General features: G+C 40.4%; 1 protein-coding gene and 1 pseudogene across 7 annotated transcripts in view; one reads left to right on the forward strand and one right to left on the reverse strand.

The window, feature by feature from the left end:
- The window catches only part of LOC132347170 (transcription initiation factor TFIID subunit 9-like), a 36,850-nt pseudogene extending 20,565 nt beyond the window's left edge, over positions 1–16,285 (reverse strand).
- ST6GALNAC5 (ST6 N-acetylgalactosaminide alpha-2,6-sialyltransferase 5) overlaps positions 1–22,170 on the forward strand; it is a 215,224-nt gene that overhangs the window by 110,562 nt on the left and 82,492 nt on the right. The window lies entirely within an intron of this gene.

Below are 22,170 nucleotides of genomic sequence, written 5' to 3' on the forward strand. Positions count from 1 at the left end.
ACACACACACACACACACACACACACACCATGGAATATTACTCAGCCTTAAAAAAAGAAGGAAATTCTGTCATTAGAACAACATAGATGAAACTGAAGGACATTATGCTGAGTGATATAAGCCAGACAGAAAAAGACAAATATTGCATGATCTCACTTACATGTGTAATCTTTAAAAAAAGTCAGACTCATAGAAGCAGAGAGTAGAGTACTGGTTGCAAGGGGCCAAGGGATGGGGAAATGGAAAGATGTTTGTCAAAGGGTACAAACGCAGTTGTATATGAAGAAGATTAAGCCTAGATCTTATGTACAGCTTGGTGACTATTGTTAATGATACTGTATTGAATACTGGAAATATGCTAAGAGAGTAGATTTTAGGTGCTCTCATGACACATACAAAAAAATGGTAACTATGTGAGGAGATGATAGGTTAATTATCTTGATTGTAGTAATCATTTTACTATGTGTATGTGTATCAAATCATGTACACCTTAAATACACACAATTTTTATTTTAAAAGATAAAATATTTTTTAAAAAAAGAAAGAAAGAAAAAGTTATGTGTAGATCTCCATGACTGTGGCTAATATAGAGTTTCTTTTTGGGGTAAGGAAGCTCTTCTAAAACTGATCGTAGTGATGGATGCACAACCTTGTGAATACACTAAAAGCCACTGAGTTGTACATTTTAAATGGGTGAAATGTCTGGTATGTGAATTACATCTCAATATACTGTTAAAAAAACTGTAGTCCCTTCTACTACAGTTTCTCCTTGTAAATATCTCTTTATTTTTACTCTGTCAGTCTTGATACTACTTTTTTGTTGCATATACAGTTTGTAACTTATATTCTGCATTGTGAATTGTATCCTTTAACATTCTTTTTTTCTCACTTAATGCTTTTTGGCCTGGATAAGCAGGAAATATTGTTACTGAGATCACAGATTCTGGATTGGTTAGGTTTAAATTCAGACTTTCACACTTAAAAGCTAAGTGTCTTTGTGTCCCAGTTTCTTCATCCAAAAAAAATGGGCATAATGATAGTAACTATCTCACTGGGTTTGAAGCGGATTACATAAATTAGTATATATAAAGCACTTAAGATAAGTAAGCAGTAAGTGTTTACTACAGGCTTACTGGCATGTAATAAGTGCTATATAAATGTTAGGTTAAAAATTGTCTGCTATTATGCTTCATTATCATGACTCCTGCTTTTTGTTTACATTTGATGATATACTTCTGTCCTTTTTGGATTTTTTTTTTACTTTTCTGAATCCCTTTATTTTAATTGTGTCTCTTGTACACTAAATATCACATCTGAAATTCATTTTCATTTGGTAGGTAATTTTGGCCCAGTTGGATATATTTTGTGTTAGTTCTATCACTTTATCTTCTATGATGAATTCTTACTATTTTTTAGAAACTGTTCACTATGATCAGTTTTCTTCACTTTGTTTTCTTTGTGAAGCTCTTTTGTGTTCTTGATGGGAAGTTTATGGTTTTTCTCTAGTTATCTTTAATTATAAATTACTCTTAGTCATGTTTATGAGTGTCCATCCTTATTAGTTACAACTGTGAGCAGTTAAACATTTAATATGTTTCCTCCTCCTCCCTCCTCCCATCTCTCCTCTGCATGTTGATTTCAGTCAGAATTATCTTTCTTAGTATTTGCCTTGATATCCTTAAGAATCTTTAGGTTTTTATTTCTTGATTTATCAAGTTTAAATGAAATCCTTTGACTTCCAGCTCTTGTACAAGACAGGAAACACACTTACTCTTTCTTCCAATTTCTTTCCCTCTTCTCCTCCCAATTTTTCAGTTGTACTACATCTTCCACTCTAACCAACATTTTTTCTAGTTTTAGTGGTATTGTGAAATATATTCACTCTCTTCCAATCTTTTTCCAAACTTCTTGATTGGCTGAGTGTTGTTCTTTATTATTTTCCACAAAAAAGATCATCAAAATAATATTCCTCCAGTTTTTCTTCTTTAAAGTTGTTGTTCGTAGTCTTTATCCTTGAAGAAGAGTTTTACCCTTGAAGAAGAGTTTGCATGTATATACCATCCTTATCTTAAACTTTCTTTCCTTGGGAATCTTGGAAGTATTGCCTCTGGTATTCAGTGTTGCTGTATAAAAATATGAAGTCAGCTTGACTTCTCCTTACAAAAGTGACTTGATCTTTTCACCTGTCTGCCCAAAAGATTCTTTCCTTATCTTTTAAGCCCAGTAACTTTACTGGAATATGTCTCAATGATCATTCTAGGTCTTTATTTCTTTTTTTTTTTTTTTTTTTTTTTTTAATTTTATAACTACTTTATTTATTTATTTATTTATTTTTTGGCTGTGTTGGGTCTTCGGTTCGTGCGAGGGCTTTCTCCAGTTGCGGCAAGCGGGGGCCACTCTTCATCGCGGTGCGCGGGCCTTTCACTATCGCGGCCCCTCCCGTTGCGGGGCACAGGCTCCAGACGCGCAGGCTCAGTAGTTGTGGCTCACGGGCCCAGCTACTCCGTGGCATGTGGGATCTTCCCAGACCAGGGCTCGAACCCGTGTCCCCTGCATTAGCAGGCAGATTCTCAACCACTGCGCCACCAGGGAAGCCCAAGGTCTTTATTTCTTTTGTTGCATTAACTTTCTTATTTTGATCCTCTATGAATCTGCTGTAGTACCTGTAGATACTTTCTGTAGATTCTTTCTGTAGTATCTGTTCACTCTTGTGCTCCATTTTGCTTTCATTTTTTTTATTTTGCTGTTTTTTTCTTGTACACCTTTTCTAAGTTCTGCTAATTGGTAACTTATCTCCTGTTATTCTACTCTGTTTTCCCTGAGTTCTTCCATTTCTACATTATTATCTATCTTCTTTCATCCAGTTGATCACTTCATTTTGGGTTTTTTCCCCTCCAAATTCATGGCAAAACATGTTCACAACTTTCTTCTGCCCTATGATAATATTTTACAGGAGGATGTACTTTGTTCATAAATTTTGCTTCTTTTTGCCTTTTGTCTTAGAGTATTTTCGTATACATGTGATTGTTTCTTTATTATTCATCACTGAATGATTTTTGTTTTCCTAGACCAGGTATTTATAACAGCTTTCTTGAGACAGGCCAGTTAGCATTCCTGTCCAGCACAGTTTCAGAATACAAAGGTCTTCTTCTCAGAGCTTACACAAAGCTAGAATGCCTCCTGAAAGTGTGTCTTCTTGGTCTGAATCTTTCCTCTTTTTTACTGAACTTGTTATGGTTCTGTTGGGGTGGAAAGTAACCTTCTGTTTCTGCTCAGCAAATGGTCCCGCTTCTGTTTCTCAGGGTACACGTCTCACTTTCAGGAAGTGAATTTTTGTGGCATTTCCTGAGATCTGTCAAGGCTGGGCTCTTACCACTGACATCTTAAAATCTCTCCTCAGCCTTTCTCCACTTTCTCCTGGGAGAACTCAGTTGCTTTTAGAAAATATTAAAAATGTATTAGAATCTCTCTTGAAGTTTTATTCAAAACTGAGTTTTTGTTTTTACTTTTTCATTCTTCTTGGGTGGTTTCCAGATAGAGGAGGTGTAAGGCTGCGTTACCCAGCCATGCACATAGGCTGGGAGTTTCTACCCCATACCCAACCATCATGAAAAGGATATTCTTTTATTCTTTTGAAGATTCTTTCTTTTGCCACTTTAGTGTCTTTGTACAGTGGCCAAAAATAGCACAAGAACATCTTCTTTGCAACTTCAAGGCATTGCTCAACATATGACAACCTGATTTATGGAACTTCTCTACCGCAGAATTGATGGTTCTGAACATGAACTCAAACAGCAGTTACCTGAAAATCCAGACACATGAGATTTCGCCCCCCAATCTGTCGGTTCTGTCAGGGTGAAATGTGGACCTTCTAACCCTTCTGTTGTCTCTGTGGCTCTTTTCTAAGTGGTTGAGTAGAAGTGCCCCAGAGGAATCACCTTGGTGCTGGCTCTGCGTCTCTGTGCAGACTGCTAGTCTTAAAAGAAGACAGCTTATGCCTCCCCAGATCCTCTCCTGCTCCCTCTTCCACCTAATTGTTTCAAATTCAACCCCCCCCGACACACACACACACACACACACACACACACACACAAACACACACACACACTGTATGCTAGGAACCAGTGGGAAAGTGGATCAACTGACAGTTGACAGATTGTTTTATGAACCAAATTCTTCCTGGCAGCAAACCGGGTAGCACACTCAAACTGGGTGATTTGAGAATTTAATAAAGAGGCAATTAATCCCATGAGACTTTGACTCCTCTGTCAGGATTTGGGGAAAGCTGAGAAGGGATAATGCAGTATCTTGGGGCTGGTAAATAGCAGGGAGCCTTTACCGTCTCTAAGCCTGAAAGGACCAAGAGTGGGAGTGATAGAGGATCCCACAGAGGGTAAAGAGAAGGCTTCCTGAAGGAACTGTAGCCTTTAGTAGAGGGATGTAAACCACAGAAGGAGGGAAGCAGGGGGAAAAAAATCCCAACCTCTCTCTTTTCACTCTCCCATCTCCTGCAGTGCCTCTCACTGGCCAAATCCGAGTGAAAGCCAGATGGCAAGTGGAGCCCATTGATCAATCCATAAAGATCAGCCTCCGAGCAGAGGGGAGGAGAGCAGAGAGTGGATCTGGAGAGGCCGACAAGATAAATAGCACTCTATGGATGCACCAATAGACTAAACAACTTTTGAGAGGGACTTTATTCTGTAGCAAACACATTGCAAAGATTGGTGGCTTGCAAAAAGCAAATACAAGATTATGCTAAAGAAAACATAAATCTGAGGCCATATGTCAATTAAAAGGTGAGTTTTCAGGCTCAACACAGTTAGGCATCACTAGGTGTAAATGAACAAATACATAGATTTGAAAGCTAAGGCATAGAATTATTTAAACACATCCACTGAGCATTATCTAAAAATCATCCAGGTTCTATTACCATTTTGTTCTGAACCTCCCCCCCCGCCGCCGGATCACTTCTCATTTAGTTTCCATAAATAGTCCTCCTCTTCCCACCATTATTTTAGTCCCGAGATTTCCTATTTCAGCCTTCTCTGCTAGTTCTACGCTTTCTCCTGGGCAGGTTTTTTCAGTTCTTTGACATCAGTTTCCACATCTTCCCTAGCGAGACTCGAAACTATTTCTCTGGCTCAGTTCTGTTTCGTGAGCCCCCAGTCCATAGATCTAGCTGCTTACTGGACGTTTTCACCTGGATGCTTTACAGGCATCTTAAATTTACGTGCTGAAAACCTAACTCATTAGCTTAAGCCCTCCTGACACCTCTCCCGACAACACACACTTATGCTTGCACCTGACCTTGCAAACTTATTTAACATTTTACAGCTTCCTTAATTTTTGTTTTCTAACTAAACAGATAAATGCATGGAGGGAATTTTCTATTTTGGCAGAGAAATAAGTAAATATTAAAAACTTTCATCAGTGCTTTCTATAATGAAGAGGAAATCAGCAATTTCCATAGTCTAGGGGGGGAGGTCAGTTTCGCAAAGGCACATCCCAGAGGTAATCCTCGACATCTCCTTTATTTCCCACAGCCAGGTAGTCATAAGTCTACGGTAAAGAAATAGAGCTCATGTCTTCCCTACTTGGCATTGTACCCCCCATGCCTGATATTGAAATCAGTATTTCTTGAATGAATGAATGGCTCTACGTCTTGCAATTCTACCTTCTAACTCTCTCCGCCTCCATCCCTGCTGCTACCACCTTGACAAGGATCCTCATCGTCTTTTTCCTAGAGCCTTCTAAAGGTCTTCCTGCCTCCAAATATTCCCCTCTGCCAATCCTTTCTTTACTGCAGCCAATAGCCTTTTTAAAGGTTAATTCTGGTCCCAACACCCTCTATTTTAAATAATATAATAAAATAAAGACTGCCTCGAACTCTCCCTTGTTTGCTGGGCCCGCAGATTGTTCTTGTGTGTTTGCCCAACTGTGTACCTTACATCTGAATTTGCATGCTTTTAAGGAGGCATCCCCTCTCTAGTTACCCGCTGGCCCCTGATCTACCTTCCAATTTGCTGCCTCTTACTTATAGGATAAAGACCCATCTCCTTAGCATGGAAATCAACTTGCCTTTCTAGCCTCATCGCCCTCCTTACCCACCTACTCACTTAGAACTTGGATTCCTCAACTTTTCACAGTTCCCTACAATGTTCTCTGTGTGCCATGCTCCCTTCTCTCCCCCTGGCTAGTCTACTCATACTTTAAGAAACACCTCAGATATCACCCCCACCAAGATGCCTTTGTGAACTCTAGCATAGCTGCTTTTTCCTCTGTGATTGTGCAGTATTTTGTCTATCTTTGTGCTGCACAGTAATTACATCTTTACATTACTGGCTGCTCAGCTGCTTCACAAGCCTCAGAGGCCTGGACTGTATTGTAGTTTTTCTTTGTCATCCCACCCCTCAGTGCAAAATTTGGAAAACAGCAATGGCTAAGTCACTGTCTATTAAGTTAATGAATCCTTTATTAACCTATATTTATAGAGCATTCTTAGTACCCGTTAAACAGTACCATCTCTCATGCCTCAGCATTATGTTTCACTGCAGCTTTCTCTAATAAATTTTGTGAGAAATATGGAATATTGCTGCACTGTTCTCTGGTCATATGGGAGTTTCATTCCTGTTTATATTTTTCTTGTACAAGCATACCCCGGAGATATTGCAAGTTTGGTTCCAGATGACAGAAATAAAACAAATATCACAATAAAGCAAGTCACATGAATTTTTTGGTTTCCAGTGAGTATAAAAGTTATATTTACACTATACTGTAGTCTATTAAGTGTGTGCAATAAAAAATTTCCATACCTTAATTTTAAAAATAATTTATTAAAAAAAAAATTTATTGCTAAAAATGCTAACCCATTATCTGAGCCTTCAGCAAGCCAGTAGGAACATCAAAGATCACTGATCACAGATCACCATAACAAATACAGTACAAATAAAAAAGTTTGGAATATTATGAGAATTCACAAAGTGAGTAAATGCTATTGGAAAAATGGCGCCAATAGATTGGCTTGACGCAGTGTTGCCACAAACCTTCAATTTGTTTAAAAAACAAAACAAAACAAAAAAACACCACAATATCTGTGAAGTGCAGTAAAGCAAAATGCAATAAAACAAACTATGCCTGTATTGCTAGAAATAATGACGGTAACTGCAGTGGTGAATCCCTGAGATTTCTGTTTAAGGAAATTGTTACTGTTGGAGAAATTGGCAAAGCCTGACTCCCCCAGGCTCGACTCCTTGTATCTAAGCAGTTAATTCTCTACTGTGTTATGTTTAGCTTTCAGCTCTTGAAAATGCTTGTTGTTCATCTCCTTTATGCACATTCATCCAGCTGTCTCCTCTTTTTTTCATTAAGCTCTCCCCGTAAAGCTTTATTTCTTCTGTTTTCACTTGTGAATTTCTGTCCACTGGCGCTTCCTGACATAGACGCTATTTGAGGAAGCTTTGGTTGAAAACGAGCAAGAGAGGACAAAAAACTTGTTTTTAAAGGTTCCCCCTTTCACCTAGTATTGGATGAAATTTCTTTAAGATTCAACAAACTTGTTATAAAATAGCATACACTGTGAAATATACATACAACCACAATGTCATTGTAAATATATTTTTCTTATCAGAGAAGGCAACAGGCAAATCAACCACTCTTGCAAGGTCATATTTCACAGAGACAGCTGAACTCACCCACTGTTGAATTATGTTATGAAGCCAGTGATTTAGCATTGTCATCTATTTTGATTGACACCAAAAGCCTTCCAGGACAGTAAATGAAAAGACATTAGAAAAAAATCACATACAAAATGGCTTGATAGCTTTAATGAGTTTTAAAATGAGGTAAAATAACTTAATCAAATCAGACAGCTCCATAAAAGAATTAATTTGGTCACTGGCTCTCTTTCCAAAATGACTTTGTTTTATTCAGTAAGGTGAAACTGTCTCTGTGACTAAAATAGTCACAATGAAATTTAGAATGACATGACCTGGGGTGGGGAATGCATTTCCCAAAGTTTCTCAGGAGCTCTCTGTATTGTGGCCTCCTGATGAATGAGATGTACACCTTAAGTTTCATTTTAATGAAAGTGAAAAGGAATGTGAAAGAAATATATTAAAAACCATGAGACACTTAGAACCTCCGTTTGGGGTAACTTGTATATTAAATTTTGGAAACCGGAGTGACTCTGAGATGCGATTTATGGGCCCCCAATGGGGAGGGGATTCGGGAGTATTCCCACACTGCCACAGACCACAGCAGCCATTTCTTGCAGTGTCAAGAGAAAAACACCACACAGGACAATCACCAGCCAGAGACAGGAAGTCCTGCTTCAGCTTTTGCTAGACTTTTGGCCCAGACTCCAGAAGAGATTATCAGGAAGGTGGTCTTGGCCCCTATAGAAATGTGAGCTGATGCCCAGACTAGAGGCATTGAGTCAAAAAGACTCATTTCCTGTCTACCCAAGCTTAAATCCCAGACTTTTTAGTGTAGCTCAAAACTGGGGTTAGTTCAGAAGTGAGATTTAAGGAGAAAATTACATATGGTCAGAATTCCCCACCAACTGTAAATTATCCACCATTGATACAGTTCACTGTCTCTTGGGTTGAGCATGAGATTAAGTGGTCAGCTTACATTTTCTATGTTATTTAAAACGTTATAGCTTTAAATACGAAGAGTGCCCTTGAGAGGCAGGGGGAACTGGGACAGAGTGAGGAAAGAGCAGATCCATAGATCCTACCTCAAAATTATATGGGCCACATTCTTATTGACGGTCAAGTTACCTGCACTTTTCGAATGACTGTTTCTTCTTCCCTTCCTCTCCCCCTCCTTTTCTCTGCTTTCTTTTTCTCCTAGAGTTCTAAGAATTTAGTCTCCTAAATTCCTGTATGTAGCGCTTGCCACCATCACTATTTGGTATTTACGTTTGCGTTTATTAAATGTATGTCTGTGTCACCTATGAGCCTGTTGGGTCCAGGAGGGAAGGGACCGTGTCTTTTTTGGTTCACCATTTCATTGTCCGCCGCTAGCATAGAGCCCAAGAGGAGCGGAACAAGTACATCTTCAATGAATGGATAAGTAAAAGAGAGACCACTAGACATCACCACCTTGAAAGTTCTGCTCTTGGTAAATGTGGCTTAATCTCCTTGCAGTGCTATAGGCACCTTTTCATTTACAAAGGGCTTTCACAAACGTGGGCTTATTTTAAAGGTCACAGGCCTGAGGGCCCCACCACATTCACAAAAGAGACTGAGACCTGGAGAGGTTACGCGACTTGCGCAAAGTTGCACAGCTAACTTGTGGCAGAACCAGGCTTTGAGCCCCCGACTTAAAGAAGCCTGAGCCAGGCCAGTTAGGGTTCCCCGTAGCAGGTGGCCTCTCCTCCATGTATGGACACTCCTCCGTATCAGGGTGTGTAGACCAGGGGCGTGTGGAGCAGCGAGCTCGTCTCACCCCTCACTCAACAGGGTTGTTTCAAGGGCTTGCTCTGCACCAGACGTTGCCAAAGCTTTCAGACAACGAATGTGAATGAGGTGTGGTCCTTGCCCTCAAAGACACTCACAATCTCATGCCAGCACAGTGTTGTGAACACATAAATTCCAGCGTACATTGTTGCAATCCTACTCTGGCCACAGCTACAATAATGCTCAGGTTAAACGGGAAGAAAAGCCAGGCTTGGTGGTTTGCACACACATTAAGGGCTATTGTTTCAGGTTTGAAACCAGATTTTAACCATTCTGCACATGTGTTAAGGATCCTTACTGTAATGCATGTTTGCAGAGCTGAGGCTAGAAGGCTTAAATTTATGGAACAACTGTGGAACTTCTTTCAGCATGGAGAGTTTGGAACAAGGATGGCATTGCCAGGGAGTTGCCCTGGAAAATACAGGCAGCAAGCACATTCTGTCTTTTCCCTTATGCCAATGTTAGTGTCTCCATAAAATTCCAAGTGAGAAAAGAGCCTGCAAAGGTGTGAGGTGGAAATCATATCACAACATTCGAGTAGGTGAGACCAGCAGAGATGACAGGGGAGAAAATGACACTTTAATGCATGAGAGTAATCTTCCAGGATTTGTACCAGGATGTGTTCAATTTTAACAAGAAGGGCTCCCAGAAGGGTCAGTTTCAGCAGTGTCACGTGAGCCCCCGGAGAAGAGATGGCTGATGGGCTGGCACGCTCGCAGGTTGAGTGTGCTAGGTAAAGCAGAGCGGGGAGGGGAGGTCCTGTGAAGAGCAAATTACAAAACAGATCTTTTCTTTTTTTTTTGGTTTGTTTCACAATAGATGACTTTGAAACAAAAAGAGATAAATAACCCTGTAAGTGAGTAGAAATTTGGGAAGTAAAACTAAGTGATGAAGGATTGTTTCTCACATGTAGGCGATACACAGTGTTTGTATGGTTTCTTGGAAAAGAAACAAGAACTCCTAGTTTCAAGAAAAAGTGGACTTCTTGGGGAGGAGACAAGTATGAACAACGAAGGAACATGACAAGGTTGTGAGGGTCTAGGGGCAGTAGTTTTGCATGAAACATGGAGCATGGCAGCAACAGATTAGGCTAGCTTGGGCTCAAAAGGACCTAAAAGTCTATAGAAAGCTTCCAACCAAGCAGTGCTATATATATGGAAGACCCTGCCATGTGGATTGAAGCTTTTCTAGGACTTCTATTAGTTGATCCCTCTTAAACAGGATCTAGGCAATTAAATTACCACTCGTTGAATACTGTAGTGGGTATATGTAGAGATTCGAACTTTCTTTCATTTTGTACTAAAGAAATAAAATTAGATTATCTCTAAAAAAGCTTACATTTGAAGCTAACAGTTTGGGGTTGCATCTGGCATAGAGACACTCTCTAAATGACATTTTAAAGGAAAAAATGTTTAGAACAACTACATTGTATAATTGAACAAAGTATATTCTGATTCCAGATTCAATGACAATCTGTAAGGACTATTGACAAGATGATTTATATTCTGTGCTGAGCAGAATTTAATACATTATTCACAGGGAAAGAAGATCCAGTTTCCTTTACATACCATTTGCATATTGGGGTTTTTTTTCTCATTAATAGACCTTAAATCCTTTAAAGTTTAGAGTTTTAAAATTCCCCAGAGATTTTGAGCCATCATTGAGTAATCCATCAAAAATCCAGAGGCATTAAAAGTTCTGTGACTAATATGTGTGAAACGTTTCTGAGGATAAAATTCTTTTTTGTAATTATACACTGCAGAGTATGGAATAATTTCTACCGTGTGAATTACCTACCCAAGGATACTATTTGAAAGTTCTATCTTGCGTAAATAACAGTCAGCCTCTTATAGAAGAGAAGCAGTGTTTTCATACCTGGAATGGAAATTATTTTAGAATCATCTACATGCAACATTTTTTTCATTATTACTCAGATCTAGTGACTATGAAAGGGAAGTAAACTCACACAGCTGGCTCTTTCAAGACAGTGATTCAGTTTATTCTTGTTTCAGTATTGTAGGAGAATGAAAAGGTTAGAATTACCTTTTGGATTCAATGTGGTATTTCCCCTTGATACCTAAACAAATGGAAGGCAGGCAGCTTTGCCAGCTTTACTCTAGAATAGTAAGGGATTTCCCTTGTAGTGTGTTTTATCTGAAATCTGGTACTTTTCCATCATGAAGGATTTACAGCCTGAAATCCTTTTTTTAATCCTTCAAACAAAGCCAGCGTCTTGTGACTTTTCCAGATATTGTCCTCGTTTATAAGGAGGAAGACATGTACTTTAATTCTGGTCTAGTGTGTAAGTATGTTCTTTTGAGCCAAAACAGTTTGGGAAATGGGATGGTCTAATACAAACCTGCCCTGCCCTAGAGATGGTGACTTAGTGGCTATGAGGTGGGGTTTAGGAATATGTAGTGTTGGGGTTTTTTCTTTATTATGGTAAAAATTTATGCAACATAAAATTTATCATTTTAACCATTTCTTAGTGTACAATTCAGTGGCATTAAGTATATTCACATTGTTGTGCAACCAGCATGACTGTCCCATACCCAGAACTTTGCCACCATCCCAAGTTAAAACTCTGTACCCATTAAACAAGAATTCCTCTTTCCCCCTTTCCTTCAGCCCCTGGGAATCACTATTCTATTTCCTGTCTCTAATAATTTGACTATTCTAGTTAACTCATGTAAGTGAAATCACACAATCTTACAATATTTGTGCTTTTGTATATGGATTGTTTCACTTAGCATGTTTTCAAGGCTCATTGATATTGTAGTATATATCAGAATTTCATTCCTTTTTAAGTCTGAATATAGTCCATGGTATGTATATACCACACTTTGTTTATCCATTCATCCATCAATGGATGTTTAAGTTGTTTCTACCTTTTGGCTATTGAGAATAACGCTGCTGTTGACATTGGGCTGCAAATGTCTGTTCAAGTCTCTACTTTGAATTTTTTTAGGCATATATTTAGATGTGGAATCACTGGATCTTATGGTAATTCTATGCTTAATTTTTTGAGGAATTGCCATACTGTAGGAATACATAGTTTTTAACCAGTACTCCAGGTGGTTCTATGATCAGGTAATTTGGGAAACACATATTTATCAGTTACACATTGTTGCAAGACAAACTACCCCCAAAATTAATGGCTTAAAACAACATTCATTCATTCAGCTCACAATAATGCGTGGCTTTCTGGGCTGGGATAGGCTTCTCTGATCTCTGTTGAGCTAGCTCAAGCTTTTGTGGTCACGTGGTAGGTGAGCTGGGTGCCGGCTGGTCCCAGTTGGCCTCAGTCATATGTCTCGCTGTTGTTCAGCTATTGGTTGAGACAATGAAGTGACTGGGCCTAGAATCTCTCATTGCCCAGTGGTCTTGTTCTTATGGAGGCAGGGTTCCAAGAGCAGCCAGAGGACAAGCCCCAATGCACAAGCACCTATGAAGTCTTTGCTTACATTCCATTTGCTTGTCCCATTGCCCAAAGCAAGTCATCTGGCCAAGCCCCGAGTCAACATGGAGGGCACTGCAAAGGATGTGGAGATTGAGTGGCAGAAAAGGAGCTGGGACCAGGCTATTATCACCCCACTGCAGCCCAGCTGCTTAATTCAATTTTCCGATGAACTCTGGGTTATCTGAAAACTTTCTCCTGCCATCATGAATCAGTGAGTGAAACGTAATGGTCTCTGAGTTTGCATGTAGGCCTCAGAACTACATGCCCCAGCTGCTCTCAAATGCACTCCAATTGTGTGTTCATTCACTCATTTAATAAATATGTATTGTGCATCTACTTGGGTCTGGAACTCTTCTAGGCCTTAGGGACAAAGCCATCAACAACATAGTCCAAGTCCCTATTGTTTCAGGTATTTCCATTCTACTGCAGGTGGAGAAGTTCTGGGAGTGAGAATAAGTGTGTTTGGATCCCTCACATATATCCAGAAATTTTTTTTAAAAAAAAGAAAAGCCTGGAGAATAGTCCTCATTGCCTCATTCTCCACTCCTTTGTGCCTTTATGAATGCTCAAATATAGGAAAATAGGTTGGTTAATTAGAAGTTCCAGATATTTGAATGCCAGAAGGCAGATATAAAGCTCTTCAAGGACGTGAGAATTGGCTTCAAACTTATAACCTTTGTATGCGAGATGGCTTTGTTTCTCACCTCCCGAGTGCTTTCTGCAAGGTTGCGTGGCTAGCACTTCTGGCCTCACAGCTGCCTGAGAGAGGGCAGCTGATTTTTACAGCGCGGAGGGCACTGAAGAGTCACATACAGCTGAACAGTGATGGATGTCTAGGACAGGCATTTTCTTTGCACACTTCTTTCTTTTCTTTTACTTTGTGTGTATTTAGTCCTGTGAGAGTAGGGTGGAATTCTGTATTTTTCAAGTAGCATGACTCTGTTGGAGAGGTTGATTTTTATAAAGTGATAGTATCTGTTAGCACCTGGAGATGAGATCAGCTTAATGCCCAGCCAGTGGCTCAGAGGTGCTGGGACACTCAGTACTAAGAACTTTGCCAAAACTGAAACTCACTACAGGCACAAGAGCTTACTTTGAGTAAGCAGCTGAGCTTCGTGTTTCTGTGTAATCAGACATTGCAGTAGGGGACGATGAGGAGATTACACGTGGGAGGGTTCAAAGCCTGCACTTTAGAGTCAGACTGATGCATCATTATTAGTAGTGACCTTGAGCAAGTGACTAACCTCTCTGAGTCTCAACTTATCTATCTATAAAATGGGATAATAATACTATCTATCTCATGAAATTTGGAACTGTTAAGAGAATGCATGCAGAGCTCTTAGCACAGTACCTGTAGTAGGCGCTTGATTAAAATATTAGCTAAAGCTTACTTTTGTAATAAACGCTATTATATACAGTTTCATCACCACAAAGAGGTGCCTTTGGCCTGGCTCTCAGGGCCAGAAATTAAACTGCAGGGAAGGTACTCTGTGAACCATCCTAGCACCAGTTCAAGCTGAGACAAAGACATTTATGAAACTAAATTTTGCTGTTTATTCATAGCCTGTCAGGAATTTCTATCTGGGCTGCTACCTAGTACTTAAGCAATTTTTCTATGACTTGGAGTTGCCCCAAATCAGTCTTTCACCGACAACAGCAAAACACAGCACCTGCAGCACTAGGGTTTTTAGAAAGAAATCCCCCCAAATATCTCCTGGGTGGTTTTCCACCAGACTTTCTGGAACAGCCAACTATCAAAATGTAAATTTATTCAATCTGGTGTTTTCCAGTTTGGACTTAGCTGAAAGTAGCAGCTGGACCCAGTGGGAGTTTCGTTGGGAGCTGACTTTGATGGATGGGAACAGGAGTTTTATGAGGTAAAAGGAGAAGGGAGAGAGGATTTGGGATCATGGGTACCAGAACCATGCAACCTGCGTTTTCTGGAACAATCCAATTTCTCCATAAACCTGAGACACTAGGGAGAGGGTTAGATGCTACCTCTAGGTAGCCGGGGGATTGCAAGGCTTTGGTGCTGGGGAGAAGAGGGAGATAAAGAAATTAGGGCTAGGAGAGGGATCCAAAGGGGAAACAAATGAGGGTGAAAGGCAAACTTTTCAGCCGAGTTGAATGACCAACATTAACTGTTATGCTGTGTGGAAAAATACCATCTTCCTGTCCTCCCCCATGTGACAGGAAGCTGATCTGTCTGCCTGGATTTATTTCCCTCTGGGGCCGTATTTCTCTCCTCACTTTTTGTCTCACTTCCTACCTTGTTATAGGTGATCTTTTTCCCCCTCAGGAAATCATAATTCTATCACTGTGAAAACTGAGGTGTTTTCAAGTTTCTTACTTGTCTTAGAGCATTTTCTTAGGACAAACTGCCTATTTCCTCTTTTATGGAAAATACTAAAATATTTTTTTAATAGAGTAACCTTGCTCCCTTCCCATTTGCTGTTCTTTCTAATTTACTGACTGGAGCTAGAAAAATGGAATTGAAGGGCTTATCAGCCTGGTGGCAACAGCCACATTGAGAGCATTAAAAAGTTTGCTCTGGAAGTCCTTGAAGCGGAGCCCTTGGGCATTTTCACCAGTGACCATCCATGAAGTGACAGCACTAAAGACATGAGAGTCATTGTGTCTCTCTTATCCAGGCACACACATAGGGCCTGTTGCACAGTCAGTGCTCGATAGATATTACTCAGTGATTGGAGGGATGGTCTATGATTAAAATAATAACCTTGCCAGATACAGTTGAAACCACTGGGGTTAACACCTGCAACAAGTGGTCCTCGGGCAGCTCTGCTTTGGACCGTGTCTCCCTCCTCCCTGGAGCACTCTCCCTCAGCCTGAAAGACCGTCCCTGTGAACGTGTGGCCCGCAGTCTCCACCCTAAGAAGCCGGGTGGCTCAGTGTGTGCCAGTCACCTGAACCTGTGGCTCCAGGACACCCAGCTATTCTGGACTGAACACCTAGCCACTCCTCTTCTTAAATATGTCAAAGGTCACGCTCTAATTAGTTTGGAAATGGAAATTCATGGATTATTTCTAAAAGCAACTGCAACTCGGGGGCAAATTGATTCAATTCACCCGTTCTCTTGAAAATGATGTTTGAAAGGAATGTTGAGCTGCCTCTATCTTCCCAAAGAAATCTACGTGTCATTCAGATGTTGAGGACCCTGAAGAGGCAGAAATTTCTTCATCCCCTGATGTTTCGGTTCAGATAAGAGCCTTTGATCATTTTCCTTGAAGCCTGAGGCTACTGCTGTTGGACTCTTTAAGGCACAGACCGAAGGCACCAGCACTCTCTGGCTGGTAGGAAACTCCTTGCTGGGAATAAGGGCTGACTTCTTTCCAAGGTCGGCCATGACAGGAACAGAAACTTATGACACAACAGTGTAAATCAACTATGCTCCAGGATAAAATAAAAATTGGAAAAAGAAAAGAAACTTCTGAGTGGCGCTCAGTAGGACCACAATGATTAGAGCAATGAAGCTTTTACAGTAGGAAACAATGACTCCCTGCGTAGAATTAAGAGACGTGGAAACTTTTTTATTTTATGTGTCTTGGTCTCTCTGGCCTGTACGAGTTCACCCACACATTCAAACACGAGTAGAGACTTAGGGGCACAAAAGTGTCACCAGTGGAGGCCACACCATGTTAACCCCTGGAGTAACACAGATATGCTGTCAGGGGGACAGAAATACCATTAGAGATATTCTCTGGGGAGGTAGTTATTTTTGTTTTTTAGCAAATACCCAAAGTGTCCCAAAGCATGACAAGGTTTGGGAGTCCCTGTCCCTGAGAGCACTTCCTCATTTGTAGTTTCTACAGTTGTATCTCAGACTAGTTGAACTTGTTTTATTTTTATTTCATATACAATCATGTTTATTTTCATTTTGTGTATAAAATAATTTTATTTTTCTATTTTATGTATGTAGTATACAATACAACATAATTATTTTGTATCTAGTATCTTTAGATTGTATTTTTATTGTGTAATATAGTGATGATGATAACATATTAACTGTGTACTTAAAGACTGCTTATTATATACATGATATTGTTCCAAGTGCTTTGTATACATTTTTACCATTAATCCTCATATTTCTTTTTTGAAAAAGGTGGTATTATTATCATCATTTTACAGATGAGAAAAGAGAGGCACAAAGAAACTAAGTGATTTGCCCAAGATCCATAGCTGGCAAGCAGTAGAGCTGGAATCTACCCCAGACCTGGTGGTTCTGGGGCCCAAGACTTTTAACTACCAACTGCCCTGGTCAAAGTGGCCTGAAGCTTTTGGAGATTTGATTGGAGAGAACTGCATCCCGAAGCAGTAGAGAGGTATAAAAGTCAGTGTGAAGGGAATGGATGATGAGTTCTCTGCAGAAGTCATATTTAGGAGTTTTTTGAACCTTAGATAAACTTAGACCATCTATTTGTGGCCCGGAGCATTCTTAGTTGATTAACGTCCAAACTTATAGAAATAGAGACTTTGCAGAACCCCAGCGACCACTTGTCAAGACGGGTCTGGAAGGCACGGGAACTCCGGTACTTGCTCTAGAAATGAGAAAGGAAAAGTATCGGTATGAAGCAGCTCTTGGGCTTCACCCAACCTGGGACTGGGAGAAGGTCTTGCTTCTGAGTGGCAGTTATTTAAATTTTTGATGGAAAGCCTTGATAGGTTTTCTGTCTTATGGAAACCCTTCTGTACTGAGAGGAAGGCTAGAAGACAAGTCCTAATTGAATTGAGTAGACCTCCTCTCAGTAGGGGAGCCCTTCTCCATCGTGAGCCAGCAGAAGGGCTTTTGTAATAATATGGCCTAGATGCTTTTAGCTAAAGTTCCAGAATATTATGAGTAAATTAGGAGAGTTTTCTAATACATCTTAGGATTCATTTATTCATTCACAAACATTTATCAAGTGTTTTTGATGAACCAGCTGTACTCTAGGGGAGACAGAAAGGGATAAGGTGGAAAGGGATATAGAAATAAAGAAGAAATAGTCCCTTTCCCTAAGAATCTCACAGGTGAGTGGTGGAGACAGATACGAAAACCAGCACCAGCTTCCTGAGGTGGTTCCATAGACATTTGAGAGTTGCTTATGGTATCTCTGTGGCAAGGGCACTAAAAACCTCTTTGGGGTAGGAAAGTCAAGTCCAGGAAAGCCCCTTAAAGGAGGCCTTTCATTGTGTCACAGAAGGTTTGCAGTGGTCCAGGCTGCTGTGGAGGGCATCCCAGGTAGAAGGAGCAGTGTGTACACCCGAGAACCTAAGACAAAGGCAGCCCCTCAATTATGCAAGTGCACCGTGAACAACCAGAACTAGCCAGCTGGTACTCTTACGTACCCAACTCTGGTACCCAACTCTTACGTACTCTCAGATGGAGGGCTTGAACCCAGTTCTAGAGTTTCATGAACCCCAAGTCAGGGTCTGTGTCTCAGTAGGAAGTCAGACTCCCTGTTTCTAGGGTCTCCTCTAGGATTGTGTGTCTACTTTTATACTAAAGCACCTGGAAAATGTATGATATCAAAGCCATTCAGATCTACAGATTTAATGTGATCCCTATCAAATTACCCAGGACATTTTTCACAGAACTAGAACAAATAATCCTAAAATTTGTATGGAACCATAAAAGACCCAGAATAGCCAAAGCAATCCTGAGGAAAAGGAACAAAGCTGGAGGCATAGCCCTCCCAGACTTAAGACAATACTAGAAAGCTACAGTAATCAAAACAGCGTGGTGGTAGCACAAAAACAGACTTATGGATCAATGGAGTGGAATAGAGAGCCCAGAAATAAACCTATGCATCTACGGTCAATTAACCTTCTACAAAGGAGACAAGAATATACAATGGAGAAAAGACAGTCTCTTCAGCAAGTGGTGTTGGAAAAACTGGACAGCCACATGTAAATCAATGAAGTTAGAACACACCCTCACACCATACAAAAAATAAACTCAAAATGGCTTAAAGACTTAAATATAAGACATGACACCGTAAAACTCCTAGAAGAGAACATAGGCAAAACATTCTCTGACATAAATCATACCAATATTTTCTTAGGTCAATCTCCCAAGGCAATAGAAATAAAAGCAAAAATAAACAAATGGGACCTAATCAAACTTATAAGCTTTTGCACAGCAAAGAAAACCATCAACAAAACAAAAAGACAACTTACAGACTGGGAGAAAAATATTTGCAAATGATGTGACCGACAAGGGCTTAATTTCCAAAATATACAAGCAGCTCATATAAGTCAATAACAAAAAAAGCAAACAACCTAATTGAAAAATGGGCAGAAGACCTAAATAGATATTTCTCCAAAGGAGACATACAGATTGCCAAAAGGCATATGAAAAGATGCTCAGCATTGTTAATTATTAGAGAAATGCAAATCAAAACCACAGTGAGGTACCACCTCACACTGGTCAGAATGGCCATCATTAAAAAGTCATTAAAATTTTTTTTTAAATAACAAATGCTGGAGAGGGTATGGAGAAAAGGGAACCCTCCTACACTGTTGGTGGGAAAGTAAACTGATGCACCCACTATGGAAAACAACATGGAGTTTCTTCAAAAAACTAAAGATAGAGTTGCCATATGATCCAGCAATCCCACTCCTGGGCATATATCCAGAGAAAACTAATTGGAAAAGATACATGCACCCACAATGTTCATAGCAGCACTATTTACAATAGCCAAGACATGGAAGCAACCTAAATGTTCATCGACAGATGAATGGATTAATGTGATACATACACACACACACATACACACACACAATGGAATACTACTTGGCCATAAAAAATGAAATAATGCCATTTGCAGCAACATGGATGGACCTAGAGATCATTGTACTAAGTGAAGTAAGTCAGATAAAGAAAGACAAATACCATATGATGATATCACTTATATGTGGAATCTAAAATATGACACAAATGAACTTATTTATGAAACAGAAACAGACTCACATACATAGAAAACAAACTTGGTTACCAAAGAGGAAAGGGGATGGGGGAGGGATAAATTAGGAGTTTGGGATTAGCAGATACAAACTACTATATATAGAATAAGTAAACAACAAGGTCCTACTGTATAGCACAGGGAACTATATTCAGTATCCTGTAATAAACCGTAATGGAAAAGAATCTGAAAAAGAATATGTATATATACATACATATATATAGATTCACTTTTCTGTGTACCAGAAACTAACACAATATGGTAAATCAACTATACTTCAATGTTAAAAATTAATATACATATATTAAAATCATTCAGCCTCTTTTGTGAAATTAGAGCTGCCAAGGAGGAAAGGGGCTACTATTTCTTGAGCAGTCAGTCACTATGCTCCAGGCAAGACGCTAAGCACTTTTTGGTTTGGAGGGATTTTCATTGTTGTCTTTTACATAATTGCCTTTACCAGCAACTTTCTCACCAAACTGTACCTGTTTGCCTTGATCAACCACTGAGAAGCATCCTCTGTTAGCCAGAGATGAGTTGTGACTTGTTTTCTCCTAGGTTTCTATTTGTATCTGGATACAGCTCCTTCCTCTGTGAGAAGCCATCCTTAAATCCGTGGCATTTCTCTTAGTGCCTTGCTTCACAGCCCCACTCCCAGCTGCCATTCATCCCTTAGAGACTGTCACGATTATTTACATCCATGTGCTGGCTCACCAGCTTGAGTGAAAGGATAAACAATTAATGTCTCAGCTCGTGGCAGCAGGCTGGCCCTTCCAGAGTGCCCTTAGGACTTGTCTTGAAGAGGGCCGTGCAAAATGACTACTCAAACTGAACTTTAACTAATTATTTGATCAACAATTTGGCAGGTCAGTCAATGGGAAACGATGTCCAGTCGGCTGAAATTGACCACACTTCCTTTCCCATCAATTGTCAAGCCAAATTGTGGATAAAGTCATAAGTAAAGGATCATTGCCCATCATTCTTGGGTCTGGATTTCCCTATCCCTTCTACTTACTTAAGCTCCAGGCTGATCGGTAAAAGCAAGTACTTTGCTCTTACAGAGGGAACCAGTATAAAATGTTTACCGCCTTCTGAGATGCAAGGAGAGGGGAGAATATTTCCTATTTCATAATTGAGGCAGCTGCAGCCATATAATCTCCTAACCTTGTCAGGCAGCTCGGATGTGGAGGTTGGATTTGAAATCCCATGATCCATCATGCATTGCTTACTCCCACATCTATTACTGTTCCATCAGCCAGATGACAGGATTCCCCATCAGGGCCTCTGAATGCGTGGGACCCTTTCACTTCATGCCTCTGGATAGGCATGTGGAACTTCACACATGGGTGATTTACAGGCAATTAGCAGGAGGCAATGGGAGATTTAGTGTAGCCTTTCTGAAAGTTATGAATAAAGGATACAGGGAGGCAGATTTTTTGCCCCCAAAAAGGCTTGGAATTATCCCAGCAATGAATTTGGTGCCTTTAACCACTGCCCTCTCAGAAGATGTTGGAAAATGGGGCATGTCCTTAACTAAGTTGGCTGAGAGCTTCTCAAACACATTGCTGGCCCAGGCTGGTGGAGAGAGCAGGACACAGACTCCAATTTACATCCACGCTTCCTCACTGCACCCCAAAAGCCCCGTGCCCCCAAACCGGCTCACCTCCTTCCTTGCATCCTGTGGGCCTGACAGCTCCTTATAAAGAGAAGGCCTCTGGGACCTGGTTGTCAGTCACCAGGAAGTAACCAGGACGGAATTTTCTGAGAAACGTGTCCATGCGTACAAATTACTGCGTTTTCCTCACAATGATTTGTGAAGTAGAAAGGGTGGAGTTTTTTAATCTATATTTTGCAGCGTAGGAAATCAAGGTTTAGAAACTTGAGTGACCTCCCTAACGTCGTGAGGTAACTTAATGACGAAGCTGGAATTAAACTCCAGAGCTCCAGGGCAAGATACTTTTTTCCCTAAACCATATTTCCTCAATCAGTAGATTTCTATTTACCAATTTCCTCATGCATATACACATCCTCCTCCCCCTCCTCCCCCTCCCCCTCCCCCTCCCCCCTCCCCCCCCCTCCTCCTCCCCCTCCCCCTCCTCCCCCCCCCTCCTCCTCCTCCTCCTCCACTTGTGGTCACCGTCAAGCACTTCTTAGAGTGGCTGCAGCAGAAGCAATGCTTCTGCCTCCAAGTACACAATGGTGATTGCTCACGCAAAGATTTTTTTTCTCAAAAAAAAAAAGTGAGGGGGGTGAGGGTGACTCTGTAGGCTGATTTGATCAAGGTCACTTG

This window comes from Balaenoptera ricei, chromosome 1, assembly GCF_028023285.1.
Source record: "Balaenoptera ricei isolate mBalRic1 chromosome 1, mBalRic1.hap2, whole genome shotgun sequence".
Taxonomy (NCBI): Eukaryota; Metazoa; Chordata; class Mammalia; order Artiodactyla; family Balaenopteridae; genus Balaenoptera; species Balaenoptera ricei.